This window comes from Phallusia mammillata, chromosome 3 (genome assembly GCF_965637545.1).
Source record: "Phallusia mammillata chromosome 3, kaPhaMamm4.hap1.1, whole genome shotgun sequence".
Classification (NCBI taxonomy): Eukaryota; Metazoa; Chordata; class Ascidiacea; order Phlebobranchia; family Ascidiidae; genus Phallusia; species Phallusia mammillata.
In genome coordinates, this window is record NC_137254.1 from 26,623,694 (window position 1) to 26,634,440 (window position 10,747).

The 10,747-nt window shown below is 37.0% G+C and overlaps 2 long non-coding RNA genes across 2 annotated transcripts; both read right to left on the reverse strand.

Annotated features, from left to right (window-relative positions):
• Positions 1 to 402: 402 nt before the first annotated feature.
• LOC145218879 (uncharacterized) lies at positions 403 to 1,848 on the reverse strand. Its single transcript, XR_013857773.1, has 4 exons — positions 1,736 to 1,848; positions 1,348 to 1,427; positions 1,079 to 1,265; positions 403 to 555 (listed from the first exon to the last, which is right to left on the reverse strand). It is a non-coding gene; the product is annotated as an uncharacterized LOC145218879 (long non-coding RNA).
• Positions 1,849 to 9,005: 7,157 nt separating this feature from the next.
• On the reverse strand, positions 9,006 to 10,360 carry LOC145220081 (uncharacterized). The gene is made up of 3 exons (XR_013857987.1): positions 10,297 to 10,360; positions 9,734 to 9,870; positions 9,006 to 9,174 (listed from the first exon to the last, which is right to left on the reverse strand). It is a non-coding gene; the product is annotated as an uncharacterized LOC145220081 (long non-coding RNA).
• Positions 10,361 to 10,747: the final 387 nt, after the last annotated feature.

Below are 10,747 nucleotides of genomic sequence, written 5' to 3' on the forward strand. Positions count from 1 at the left end.
ATAGGATCAAATTAGTTATCAGGATCTGTGATATCTTTATAGCTTTAGTGATGCTTGTGAAACATTTTCCTGAAATGTTACAGCATTTATTTGATTAGAGTAGGTTCAACCGAACATCAACAATACTATCTCTTATTTATTTCTTTGATATTTGATGGTGTATTAAGCAAGGATGTATCCTATTCTGTTCTTGTGTGAGGGGTTATGACAATCGACACACTACAATCCAAAATGATGCAAACAGTCAAAAGTTCATCAAATTCAGACATTGTTTTAAAAATTGACAAATTATGAGGGTTAACTGCTTTGTGGGACTGTCACCATTACCACAAATGGCACAAATGGTCATAAACAAATGATTTGCAAACAAAAACAGCAGAGTGGGTACAAAAGTGCACTAACTTGCATTTGTACTGTTGCGACGCAGTATGCAGAATTGACGGATAGAGAGATTGTGTCCCATGGTCTCTTTTCATGATCTCTATTTATGATGTATTAGCTGATGGTTGATTGGCGACATCATTACAGCTCCAGAGATCCTTTTAGCATATTTTCCTGCAATGTCACATATTAAAAATTCATTTCATTAGGACATCAAAAACAATATCAAATTTTTTTGTATTTCTTGGAAATTTGACGCTTAGTTAAGCAAGGATTTATGCTATTCATGGGTGAATGGGTTAAAACAGTTGACACACTGTGATGACAAATGAAAAAAAAAACTAATTTCAGGCATTGTTGAAACATTCGACAAACTGAATGAGAGTTAGTGGTTGGTCAATAGGGATGGTAACAAAAAAAAGAAAAAAGAGTGTAGAAAAGTGTAGCAAACTGCATTTGTCCTGTTGCAGCGCAGTACGCAGAATTGGTGGAAAGAGTGATTGTGTCCCATGATTTGTAATCTATTCATAGATGCATCAGGTGATGGTTGATATCATTTTGCATCATTTTTTACACATTTTCCTGAACTATCGCATATGAAAAGTTTAGTTTAGTTGATTGTAGTGGGATAAATTTTTAACCTAGCATATAAACACAATATCATTTATTTACATTTGGGGAATAATTCGGTACGCACCTTCAATAGGCATGTAGGTGTACTATGATATTAAGTGGAATATTTGACCATTAATCAAACAGCAGAAGTTTCCCTATTGTGTTTGGTATTCCCCGATAGTGGTCTTTACTGCATAGATGTGAAAAACCTATATGGTGATGTGTCTTTGCAGTGACGCCACGATCACGAAGCAACTCCATACTTTGACCTAAATGAAAGTATGTGATCACAACAAAATACCGATCTTTGGTGTAAGCTGTATGGGTTAGTATAGTTTCACCTTGACTTACCCATTTCAGTGACGCCACACGCCTCCCATCCCAACGTAACTGTTTTCCTAGCAACGAAGACTCGTCATCAAGCCTGGAAGCTTTGTAAAAATAATAAAAAACAGATTACTAAGAAAAAAACAGCGATAGGCTTCAATAACATCGATGCATTAATCGCTAACCCAAGCTGCTCTTACATACAACACTTGCATCCTGCTTTTCACAAAATATGTTTTCAAACGTTTATGCACACTATATGACTTAACATAGGTTGTCGCATATCGCTTATTTACTGGGTCATTAATATGTATTCGTGGCTATTACACACAGTTCACTCTTCTACAGCAATAAGCCTATTGTAATATAACTGCAGATAGACATAGACTTATGATAGGAAACAGTAACTCACCTGTAAATGTGTTGCTGTAGTGCAGCATGCTGAAGTGTCTGACGGCGTTGTTTTTCATCATGTTTACAAACTCTGCACTTGTGATCAGCTGATGGTTTGCTTTATTGCATCAACACGAAATTATGACGTGCTTTCCTAAACCAAAAACGTTTTATTAAAAACAGAGTAGAATCAATTAAATACTACCACATAACTTTTGGTTTTGGGACCGGCATATTTGCCGTTAAATTGTAAATGTATCCTCCTATTGGTTATCTTGTGTTTAACGCACCTAACCACATTGTTCTTATAAACAGTTTGTACCGCTCTTATCATTAAGTCTCCACTGTTATACTGACTAAAAATATACACTGCAAATGCTTGCTGATGCATAACTTGTTATTCTACTACTTGATACAATAATCACAATTGCAATTGTCTTGGATAAAAGGAATCGTTTCAGTTTTCTTTAACGTATGGACTTAAATTATAAGTTAGTCGGCTACTGTAATTTAGCTGAACTTGCATTACGATTGTTTTTAAGCAGGTGTACAAAATATTTTTGTTATAACTAGACGCAATGCACGCTTTAATCTAATATATCCCTGTTTTTGAATACTTGTGGAACGTAAACACATCCAATTCCTCACACAATATCTACTCATGAGAACTATGTGCAAATTTAACATACAGTTTACCAATTCACTGAATATGAAAACTTTACCTGCAGCTGTACGCTCAAGTCTACCAGTGATATAAAATTCTGTATGTTCAGCATAACAACACCAGGCAAAAGAGCAAGATTTAAATCCTTGAGGCAAAAAGCGCCGCTCACGCAGTAGACACAGCACGCGCCAAACAGATTTCAAACTACTGCGTGACATATAGGCTGGCTGGACTATAATATTGCTCCACTGCTCTAACCACTTGTAAGCGTATATTTGCCAATTATTTTGTCACAACGCGACAAAATTTGTATTATTAATTCCACTTGGTCAACTATATACATCCTAATGCAACTATACAAATGCTGGTTTAAATTCTAATGAACATCTCCACTGTTCACACTGACTAAAATTATCCCCTGCGAACGCTGGCAGATGCATACGTAATTATTCTACAACTTGCAACAATAATCACAATAGTGATTGTCTGGGAAAAAATAAATTGCTTCTGTTTTTTTCAACGTGTTAAGGACTGAAAATTAAAAAATATTTGTTAGTAGGCTACTGTACTTCAGCTGAACTTGTATTACGATTGCTTTTAAGCAGGCGTACAAAATCTTTTCGTTATAACTAGACGCAATGCACGCTTTAATTTCATATATCCCTATTTTTGAATACTTGTAGAATGTAAACAATTCCAATTCCTCACACAATATCTACTCACACGAACTATCTGCAAATTTAACATAGTTTACCAATTTACTTAATATGAAAACTTTGTCTGCTGTACGCTCAAGTCTACCGGCAGTTATACAAAAATCTATTTGTTCAGAGCAACAACACCAAGCAAAATCACACGATTTAAATCCTTGAGGCAAAAAGCGCCGCTTACGCAGCAGGCGAAGCACGCGCCAACAAGGCTCAACTGCTGCGTGATAAACTGAACCCCGACTTTATAATATTGCAGTACTTTGTTTAACAACTTGCAACCGTATATTTGTCAATTATTTCGTTACAACGCGACTAAATTTGTATTAATCTTGGTCAACTATATACACATCCCAAATTCACAGCAAATTAATGTTGCCAGTAAAAATGTATAAGACAACCAATAAACAATACTGCATTTCATGTTTTTACGGAATAATTCGGACAATTTTTGTCTTAAAGTGCAGATTCTTGTTGACTGTTAACGAAAACACACTTTACGGTTTGTGACCTTTTTTATGTTGTAACGTATTGAATCATTCCCATAGTTTGTCAAAAATACATCTGTGAAAAGCATAGTGTCGCCTGACTATAGTCACACATAAAATACATACAAAACTCTGCACCAAAAAGGCAAAATAATGCATACACTGCTGCCAGTCGTAAACACGAGCAAAGCAACAAAGAATTAGGTGCGCGCATTATATGTTGTGTCTCAAAATTTTACCCTGGAAACTATTCAAACCAATAGTCACCAATCGTTAAACATGCACTCTGTCCAGTGCATCTAAAAACACGTTTTCACTTAGGCTAAATACACAAAGAGTATCGGCTAAACTTACTTATTGAACTTATCAAGTTTTTAACTTTTTTAATTACAATAATTCTATAAAACGCAAAGTTTTAAACAATTTTACACACTCTCACGAAAACAGAAGTACATAACGCTCAGGCAAACGCGTAACAAATTATTTTAATTGGTGGCAAAAAGCGCCGCTCGCGCAGAAAGCATGGCGCGCACCAAATACCTTTGGTCTGCTCTGTGATAAACTGGACACTGCTGCTATAATATTGCACTAGTAGCTGGCAAACGTTTGTGCAATGTTTTGACACGAGGCGAATATTTTTTCGTCAATCCAGTCCGACATGTGCAAATAAGTTTAAAAAATAACAAATAACAAAGTGTAAGCTCTAAACAATTACACTCAAAACTATTTTTAAAAGTAAACAACGATAAACTTTTGTTTGCGTTTTTAACTCTGGGAAAGATAAATTGTAGCCTACTGTATAATTTCAACAAAAACCAAATATAAGATTACCTTCAAAATTGCTTCCAAGTCAAGCTTGCGTCAAGTTTGCGTCAAGTTTGCGTCAAGTTTGCTAGCAAACATCACAGAATATGTACATGTAAAAACGCCTATTTACACTTCTACGAGAACAGGTTCGACTGTAAAACGCTCAGTAAAAGCGCAAAGACGAGATTTTAGTTCTTGAGGCAAAAAGCGCTGCTCGCGCAGTCAGCGCGACACGTACCAAAAACGCTTTAAACTGCTGTGTGATAAACTGGAGCCGGACATAATATTGCTTAATATGCTGCCACCATACATTTGCCACTCAAACTATACAAATGTCAGTTTAACAATACAAGTTAACAGTATAAATTTATCGTACAATTCCAAACGCATAGTCTAGTCCAGTGGTTCTCAACCAGGGCCCAGGGCCCCCCAGGGGGGAACCAGCTGTATTCAAGGGGGTACGGGTGTAGTCTCACTATAAACATCTACCAAAAATCAGTGAATTTTTTTCTTTTATAACGCTCAGAATTAAGTGTGTTGCAAATGATTTAATTTCCTAATGTAACAGACTATTTCTCACACTATTTGTCCATATTGAGGCTTACTTTTTGCAAGAAAATGTCCCGATAGATCATGGACTTTTTCATTTTGTGGTAGGGGGTCACAGCTCTTACTTTTAGGGGGTCACGATGCATGTAAAGTTGAGAACCACTGGTCTAGTCTAAAATCGGTTGTATATGTCGAAAAATATAAACCACAACATGTTTCTAACTATATTTCATTTCCCACCAATTGAGGACTGTAGTGCTATTAATATTACTATGCAGAAAAATTGAAATGCACACTAACCGCCAGAAATTGCTTCACTGCAATACCTTGATATGCAGGAAAAAAGACTGATGGTTGAAGCTTCGCACTCGTCATTATCACAGCTGATGTAGCAACGTCGCAACGGTGTTTTTTTTCTAGAATAGTACTCAACGTATGTTTAATTCGTAGTAGTTATAAACTAACGTTTGGCCATTCATTTATGCAGATCAACGACAACGTCGCACTAAAAAATGGATTGAAAGATTGGCTAGATACGGTAAAGCGCCTCAAATAAGGTTTGGGATTAAAATGTGCTCTACAAAACAAACAGTGGGCAGGTAAAAGCGTGGGATTGTATTGTTTTGTCGCAATGTGCTTCAGTGGTAACCTGCTAAAAAATGTGTGTTAATACACCGCATAATCAGATTTTTGTAAATTTATTTCGGTATCGGACAAACCTGAATGATGACGTGTCTCCGCATTGACGTCATGAGAATAAACAAATGCTCAAGAACTTGAACCTAAATCAGGGGTGTCCAAAGTGCGGTCCGGGCCAAATGCGCCCCCCTGTGGCATTTCGCGTGGCCCGCTTCTGTTTTTTCAAGTTGTGTTGCGTATGTAACGCCGTAGTTTGGATTACGTTTTGGGGTTTTGGCGACTTGCCACTTTACGCAAAAGCTTTCCATGGAACTTTATTCACCGGTAAAAAAGGAAGTGTACATGGTGCTGACGCAACAAAATCCTACAATTTCCTTCAATCCCGTATATTTGTGTTCTGATTCTAAAAAAAACGTTGGCCCGCGGGCGTCTTCACCTGGTAAAATTTGGTCCCCATTAAAAAAAGTTTTTACACCCCTGACCTAAATAAAAATCACAGGTTTAAACCAAAATTCTATCCATTTAACGCACAAATGTAAGTTACAATAACTAATTGGACGATGATATAAAGACTTGGTTCTTACCCTTTTACGTGACGGCATGCCTTTGAAACCCTCTCACCCATACGTCATCATATAACGACACAGGTCGCGTATGGTTAGTAACCTATAGTCGCTGGATAAAAGTATACTGCATATCCGTGATGGAACAGTTGTCGCGAATCTGCAGAAACAAAGATTTATTAATCATGTGTGCAAGATGATTTGTTTGTAGGCAAATTACAATTTACGAATGTACACTAACCAGTAATTGTGAGTAAGTAAGTTGTTCTGTACGACTTCGGGATTTTGTGCGATCACTTGAGCTCAGATCGTGGGTAGATACGCCGCAGCTGCTTTAGTGACTCTGTCGTGTGGTTTACCTGAAACGGAGCACATACATAGAATCACTTGGTAGTATTTGTCTACTAACGTTTACTCACTACTAGGATTAGGCCTTCTAGGCCTGAATTGCCTGTTTATTCTGGAAACCAAGAAAATCATTACGACGTATCAACATAGATTAGGTCAACACGAAAATAAACTTACCCGATACTGCTTTAATAGAGTAGTTTGTTTTATTAAATTCCTACCATATCCATTGTCTTATCAACTGTTATTTTGTGTCGAATTTGCCTATTCCTGATTTTCTTATTGTTCCAGCAAATAGATTTTGTTGCATAGGCTGTCCTTTTGTAATATTTTCGTGTCAATCACTGTAAAAACCAAGTATCACAAACTTTAAAAGCAGGAAACCAAAAGCACTTGCATAAAGTGATTACCTTAAGACGAGGAAGTTGTTTTTGTGGAAAAGCTTGTAGATTTCGTTTTTGGCTGAAAATACTTCTTATTCTATAAAAATAGAAGTTTGGTTGAAACAATTGTAATATCAGACAGAAAAGATCTAAATACCTACATAAAATTAACAAATGTTATTTTAAAATTCACATTTGTTCATCATACATTTTTGAATACCAATAACAATCATATCCAATAATATATCAATTGTAAATAAGTGTGTTTTTGTTGCTTTACTGGCTTATGAAATCTGTAGAATAGAACATGAAATTGGAGTCAACAAAATAATTTCAGAGCACAAGAGTGTAGGCTACCTGGTAACTTTTCTATATCAAACAGCCAGCACAAATCTTAAGATACCTGCAAAAACAAAAGAAAACACATTAGTAACTCATCAAGTTTTTTAGGACTTTCTCTCATCCACTTCTTTCTTGATAAATCTGCAAAACGAAACAAAGCGTTAGTTTTTATTAACGGCATAGAAAAATCATCATAGATGTTCATTGGCTGGCTTGGTCCATTTTTTATGTCAGATTCTAACTGCAGCAAATCAGATCTAAGCAGTCTATCATAACGAAAACTGCACAAAAATGGCTGACATTTGACGATGGCGGCACACAGAAAAAAGAGAGAAAACTAAACTAAACATCTAAAACCTCTTTCGGTAGCGGAACCTGCAAGAATACCTATCACTGACTAATCGCGAGCCAAACCGATGTGGCTACTGACAAAGATAAGACAATAAAACCTATAAAATTGCGGACCTGTTAATGAAAAATGGATTAAATGGAAAAACTGGAAGGAAGGTTTCGCCCGCGATGCGCAAGAAAAGACGTCAAGTAAAAATAAGCTTATATAACATAGGACTGTTTAAAGCTGCAGGGAGTAAGATTTAAAGTCAGTTCACACAGTATTGGCATGAAACGTAAACCCGCTTGTGGCAGGTTGCGTTTCCCAAAAACTATATGCTCAAATGTATTATTTGACACACTGAATAAATTTCAACAATTACAATTCTACCAGTCCAGTCAAAACTGAGCAAAAGAGTTAAGATTATCCCTATGTACCAAATTAAAAGTTGACTTATAGCCAATAGTGACCCCCATGCTTAAACAGCAAGCCCTTCAGCCTATTGTTACTCGTGCGTCACAATGACAGTCCGTTTGTCTGGCGCACAAATCCAATGCTGATTGGTTGCAGTTTGTTGGACAACTATCTCCAAATATCGAACAGCGAGGTATGCGCTTCGCTCATCTGGTACACGACACAGAAACGAACGATCGTAGATTTCGTACACGATTGGTTGTTCCTCTCCTTCGGTTTCAGCATTATATGCATTGCATACATACAATGAATGTGGGACCGCCACCGTCCTGCATACAAACCCTATAATGTTTCTAACTTTTCTGCAAACTGTCCTCATCTAAGTTAGGTTTATAAAAATAAAAAGTGGGGCTGTCGTGCCGTTTTCACCAGTTCAAATAGCAACCCCCCTTTTACATGCAGAATGACAAGGTTGTGCATTTTAGACTGGCCGGATCAAGCGTGAATGCAAATGGGTAAAGTTTAAATTAAACATGCCTTCCTGAGCAGACAACTAAGCAACAGTAGCAGATCAGAACTGGTTGGCAAAGTTGGTTTCTTGAGAGCAGAAGCAAATCCACAAAAGAAAATAAGAATCGGCATCAAGAAAGAAGGTTTGTGCATGATGTCATACCAAAGACGTAATAAAAATATTACGTCACAGCCAATCAGGCGTACTTGGTGACGTGCAAACAACAACCGACAAGTCCCTACATTTACTTTTAAGAAGGCGCAAAATGTGATAAGAAGGTGGGTAGCGTATAGTATGTGTAAAAACGTTTGAAAATAACCAAGCGAAGATGTCAACGACGGCACTGCCCACAACAAGAACAACAACAAAATCCCAATCCCACCCGGAAGAATGATTAAATGGTGTTTTTGAGGGGAGTGTACGTGAACGCAAATTTTGGTGTTGAATATGTGATAGTTAGCCGACTTGCTCGCGAACCGTGAGCAACGCCTGCACCGGTCACCCAACTCCGGTGGATTTTAGTGTTTCCTTTGGGAACAAAGTTAAGTCTAGAGTTAAGGCCTAACATTTGCATTCACGCCCGATTCTGACGACAGTCCCCTATGTGTTACTAACATCCCGTATAATATTTGAAGTTGAGGGTTGTTGACACGAAGATGCAAGATGAAAAACCTCTGTGAGACGGTACGATGTTCGGAACGGAGTGAGGAATCTGCACACATAAATATGTGTATAAATCTTATGAATTTTAGTAGCTTTACCGAAGATTAGACTTATGTCTCCTCATGACAATACTGAGTTGTAAGTCTGGTTCGGGTTCGGGCTTGATTGAGACTTGAAATTACACCCAGCATCATTTTTGGCCATATTTTCAACTATTTTGATTTTGGCTTTGTTTTTATGGAAACAATCGAGTTTTGGGCGGGTGCCATTATTAGTTCCAGATAAGATTAAAATAAATTGTGATTGGTATTTATCATGTCAGTGGCGACATTTTCCTGTGGCACATAGACGATAAGTATACTGACGATAAGTATTGCAGTTGGTTTTGGATACTTTTTCATGGCCATTTGTCACAAAATACAAACGAAAAGGGAAAAAAAGCTAAATCACAAGCTTTTAACCTTGAACGTACTTATACTTATAAGATGAGTTATTGGTCATTTTCATGTTACAGCGGCATGCGAGCGTGTTAATTACAGTTTAACCTTGACAAATTTGCACTATCATAGAAAAACAAGGAGAAACGCTGACAATTAAACGGCACTTACCAGTAATTGTGTTGCAGTAACATAGACTGATGTGTACGACGGCGGAATTTTGGCCGACATTTTCAGTTTTGTGCTTTTGTCGAAACAGATGCATGCGCTACGTCACAGCTCCTTCAGTGATCTTACGGCATATTTTGCTGAATGTGAATTGAAAAATTATATCTTGGTAGATGAAGTTTACCAAATAAGCCTGACGTTAAATTAATAAACTTACAAACAAATAGTTGCTTTTCACATGTGTTTGTGGCCTATTTAATCGACCATGCCTTATATTATAGGTGTTTTGCATTCAAGCACACAGTGTTATGGCTTGCTCTCAACCATCGATTGTTATATACAAATCAAAATAGTTCATTTCGTAAATGGTGAAGCCTAGTCCAGTAAAAAAAGGGCACGAACAAGTATAATGCAACAAAAACATTATTAAAGACCTATGACGCCACAAAGCAATAATGTTTGCTTCCAAATGACGATAAAACATGTGGCTTTTAAGCAAAGAGTTTAAAAGGATCGACAAATGAAGTACGGGCAGTGATAACATATAAACAGCAACATCAACTTACATGTGGTGGTTGTGTTGACCAAATGTCAATTCCAAGATGCTAAACGTGGCGACGAGCATGGAAGTTTAGCCTATGTAAGAACACACAATTCGTTTCCTGACAAACATTTTTAGTATCATAAACCAATAGTGAAATATTTGTAAGTTTTCGAAGCGTGTTTACAATCCTGCATACACGTGCAGACTGTTTGTCAAACCTTCGGGTCAGGAAAACTTTTTTGTGATTGTTATCTCCTTGTGACATCACAACACACATGAACACTAGAATTTATAGTGTTTTGTTTCAACCTTTGTACACTAGAAAATTTATCTCTTTGTTGCTACTGTACAGAACTTCATTGGGATTTAAGGCTTATTGTGAAGGTTGATTAAAATGCTACCCAAAAAGTATGATAACGCATAATGCAAGAAATAAAAAACATAGAGAGACTTACGGAAAATTAGGGGGTCCG